This window comes from Haliaeetus leucocephalus, unplaced genomic scaffold, assembly GCF_000737465.1.
Source record: "Haliaeetus leucocephalus isolate CR32 unplaced genomic scaffold, Haliaeetus_leucocephalus-4.0 Scaffold269, whole genome shotgun sequence".
Taxonomy (NCBI): domain Eukaryota; kingdom Metazoa; phylum Chordata; class Aves; order Accipitriformes; family Accipitridae; genus Haliaeetus; species Haliaeetus leucocephalus.
Window position 1 is genome coordinate 101,484 of NW_010972705.1, and position 4,831 is coordinate 106,314.

A 4,831-nucleotide genomic window follows, 5' to 3' on the forward strand; every position below is an offset into this window, starting at 1 on the left:
CCATCCTCTGCCATCTGCATTAGGGACAGAAACTCAGCCCAAATTCCAGATGTCAGTTTGAGTTTAAGAACAAAGGTTTCCTTTGCCAATTCAGAAAAAGCCAAACATGTAATGTCTTTGTATTAAAAAAAAAAAATTAAAAAAATCACTTTTCAGAGGAGAAACAATTTGCAAGGTAATTCTGAACACTGAGCCCCATGTGCGGACAGGCTGGTTTTGCATACTATCTGTGATTTCCCACTGTTCCATTTGCAAGCTGCATCAATAATTTTGAACAGTTTTACCTTAGTTAAAAATGTGCACTGTAACATTTAAAGAGAGCTGTTACTACTTCACTTGACAGCTTCTGAGATAGTTCAGGATCCAGTGCTGTTTCTGACACAGCTCACGACAGAAACAGCAAGCTGAGAAAGGCTCAGCTAAATGGGTGGAATTGCAAGAGTTGTTATCAAGCATCAGACCCTGGATTCAGAAAAAAAGCCAGCAAGTGCCAATTATTTCCCCCCCCACCCCCCCCCAAGGCTTGAGAACTTATTAAATATATTTGGAAAAAAAAAATTAAAAACAGTTCACTGTAGGACATCCTAGTCTCAGAAAACAAGTTGTGATAACTGCATGTTTTAAAACACCTTGTGTAGTTTGTGCATCATATACAAGTACATCATAGGCAATGGGGAAGATCCAGCATTTGTGTACACATTAACATACAGGCAAACACTGATAGACGTAACAGGTAAGACTGATCCCAAAACAAACCAGTGCATTGATTTGTGTCTACACCACATCCTAAAACATATGGAACAAGTCACAAGTAACAGTACAAACCTCTTGCAACTTCAAAACGTACATCTTAGAAAAAGACAATGCACGTACCCAGCCCTAAGACAGTTATGAGTTTGTGAGATAACTTTTCGAAGATCAAGGTACCAGAAGAGGAAGGCACATTAACCTCTGGTTGGTCCGTGTCGGTATTATTTGGATGAGTCATAGTGATTTATATACCCTGAGACTGTGGGAGGCCTTGAAAAGGAAAGGAGACCAGTTGAATGGGCAAATATAAAGTACAAGTTTAATGAGATTTTAAGATTCAGCACCTGAATTTTCCCTTTTAACAAGGGAATCTAGAAAAGCAGTTCCTAAGAAAAGAATGTATTGACTCCTAGATTTTTGTTCTGAGGTCAAACAATCAACATCTAGGACTATAGAAACATTGCACTATATTGCAACAGTTTTCACACACCCTCTCAGCTTCAGTCTAATGACCACAACTGGTATGCAATCAAGTGTTTTACTTGGTGTTTTTCTGGGTACAGAAATGGTCAGGTAGGCCACATTTTCCCAACTCTGTCAACCCTGGCACCCTGTTTTGGATCTGTGTGTGCTTTCTTAGATCATACTGCTCCCAGCAGGATACTAGAAAATGGCACTCAATTTTTAGTTGGGAAGATTCCTTTCTGTCAAGAGCATTCTTTCAATTTGCCAAGTATCATGTGGTTTTGATAAAGAAACCCAGCATCACAAGCAAAAAGATACTCCCTATTTTAAATCCTTGAAAATTAACATGGAGAAACAAGAATGACAGGGATATCTACTTGATCCCTCTGAAAACATTTCTGATTAAGCCCTTTCACAAGTACCTCCTGAGCAATGAACAAGTATCCCCTCTATGTTTTTAAATTCCTCAGGAGTCCTGAAAGCAATACCAAACACTGTTGGGCTTTCACCTTTTCTCTTGTGCCCCCTTGCCCATCTTCACCACACACCAAAGTGCCTGCTTGCAGAGGCAAGGGAGAGCATATGCAGGAGATCCCTTCAGACAAGATGTGGCTATATTCTTTCCACTCTCCTTCCTCTGCAACATGTACAAATTCCTGGTGCCTGTGCTTCAGAGACTTTCAGGTAAGTTACTGAAGGCACTGCAACACTCAGAAATGCATTTTAAGTTGAGGTCACACCACGGGCTGTAGCTGTGGGGTGGCCAGTGGTGCACACAGGGATTTTCACTTGTCTTTAAGCTAGAAGGCGTGTGCCTGGCTAGCATGGGAGTCCAGGACTCGGTACAGGCTGGCCAGAGGATCAGCTCCACCTGCATCACACACAGCTCTGCAGCAGTGATCCTAGGAACAAGCTGTACCCCAGTTCAGCAATTTAGTCATAGCAGCAATTGCGACAGAAGCAAATTAAGAACCTTGGAAAAGTGGGTTTATGGAAAATGAGGGCATCAGACCACCACAAGCAGATCTCAGAGCTCCCATCTAGCTGCTGAAAGATGCTGCTGCTTTGCCAAGATGCAGCAACTGACAGCCTATCTGTTCTTGGTTTCTTGCAAACAAACAAAACAGGTGACCTCCATGAAGGGTCTAGGCAAGCCTGCTTTATTTCACAGCTGCACCAGGTGAGGGACATAAATTCACAAGGTCAGTAAGTACCTCTCAACTGAGGGGCAGAAATTAAGACACCAAACCACCACTCGACATAGCTGGATCATAACTTTACTCTGTTAACTCTGTAGCTGCAAGCTATGTACAAAGGAAGTACTCAAGTGAAGGAAAAGGATGAAATTCTGGAGAAGATAAACTGATACATAAGTATCTTTCTTAATCCTTAAGATACAAAAAGCTGCCAAAGACTTGAAACAGAGGCAGCAAATATATCCCCATAATGAAGTTCAGGAGTCCCTCTCATGAAGGGAGTCACAAGAGTCACCCACAATGTCAATGTAACATTAGCGGACAGACTTAAGTCCAGTAAGATCACTGGGCACTCTCGCAGTGAATCTTAAAAATGGATCTATGTGGAGAATTAACAACTGAGACTAGGAACAAACACCTACTAACTATTCTTTGGTAATTTACTTACCTTGGACTAACACCAGCAGCACTGATGAGGGAATCAAACAAGTGGACTCACTTCTTTACCGCAATTCCAGAAAGCACCCGAGGAGAGCACTAGCAATTCTCCCTGGATGACTTGACTGTACAAGGGAGAAAGCTGGAGGAATTACCAGGAATAAGGTGTTTGGTGAAGAGGGTGAGCACCGCCCTCACTGCTATGCTCAAGCCAACACTGCAAAGTAGCTTCTGCTTCCTTAGTAACATCTGTCACATTAACACTCAACTGTTACTGAGGAGTTGCTACCCAGTACTTACAAGCTGGGTATTACTGAAGCCATAGTTAAGTCACTAGTTTGATTATATGTGATTATGAATACTGAAAATGTAATACCCAAAGATACCCAAATTAACATGCTAGTCTACTGAAAAGAGCTAAGCAGTAAAATTAAGTGCTTCCTACACTCAGCAGCAGCACAAAAGATCCCACATGACTGAAAAGTCAACAGCAGGAAGAAAAGTCTGAAGGTCTGTTTAATTAAAGTTCTTTCCTCTCCTTCAAGTGCCTAACACTAGATAAAGCAGAGTCTGTTCCCCCCACCAGGAATAGACTGTTGCTGTGTAATCCCATCAGTGAAACATGTATGAGGGCAACTGCCCAGTTCCACAGTCTAAGCCAGCCTCAAAGGTATACCCAGTTTAAAATAAAGCAAATCGAAGGTCTCAAGCATGGCTTGACAAAATGCCAGCAAGCCCATTTCTGCTTGACAGAGGTCACCTCTGCAAGTACAATATTGCTACAGTAAAGACTGGGATGATTTGGGGTGGAGGAGGCAACCCCAAACACACCATTCCGGAGGGGAGGAAGGAGCAAGGGAGGGAAATCATTAAGGAACATTGGGAAAGATAAGACGGTCTGAAAACGGGCATGCCACTGGGTCTCAGCAGAGCACAGTGAGCTGTTCAAGAAGCTACTGAAGTGCAGTCACAAGACTCAACTCCATCCATCGCAGGGGTCTATCTGACATTTCAATAACAGGATGCCCCCAAATCACCTCCACGCAGAGCCTGGAGATTCCCTGTCGTACAGCCATTTCTGCCCTTTGATGGGAAATCCCTGCCTTTCTCTCCATGATCCTGGATTTCAATTCCAATATCTAACCCAACAGGGAAACAAAATCAAATCAAGTAAGGAAACCTGGCTTTTCCCTGTTCCTCCTATCACTTATCTTTGGACAGTTGGCATATCATCACCTTTGCCTCAATTTCTAACACTAACTGGACCAAAAGTGACAGACAACCAACCACAAAATATTCTGAAACTTAACATCTGTGTCACTACAAGCATTTAAACCCAATAAAACAGGCTAGAAATTGAGTTCTCTCTGGCCCAATTTGTTTACAGGCTTGCAGCACTGTCTAGTTTGTTTCCAGTTTTTGGGGGGGATTTTCATACAGCAACAAGGATGGACCCCTCCCCATGAGAAGTCATCTTTGCAAGAAAGCACCCTGAAAGCAGAATACACAGAAGCACATGAGACTTGAGGAATTTTACATCCTTGTGCAGATTCTTCTTAGAATTTTCCAAAGTTTCCTATGCAGAAAAAAAAAAGAAGGGCACTCACACTACCAGGCTTTAGGACCACACATTGAGGTACTCAGGGAGATCAGAGTCAGCAGAGAGGGACACTTTCCAGGGGTGTCTTCAGTAACCTAGAGACTACACTGACTGCAGAAAAAATAGCCTCTGTGTTTGGAGGCTGAAGCTCAGTCCACACAAATACCCTTTTTGCTCCCTCACCCAGACCTGGGATATGCTTCAATTAACAGATCACCATCAGGGCTAGAATTGGAAATTCTAGACCAGGAGTTTTCGATTAGCACTGGTGACACTAAGTGCCTAATTAGTAAATGTTGTTTCAGCAGAACTGGAGGACACTCAAGTGCCTCGTCTCTTTTGAGGGAAAAAAAAAAAAAAAAAAAAAAAAGCAGTACCTCAG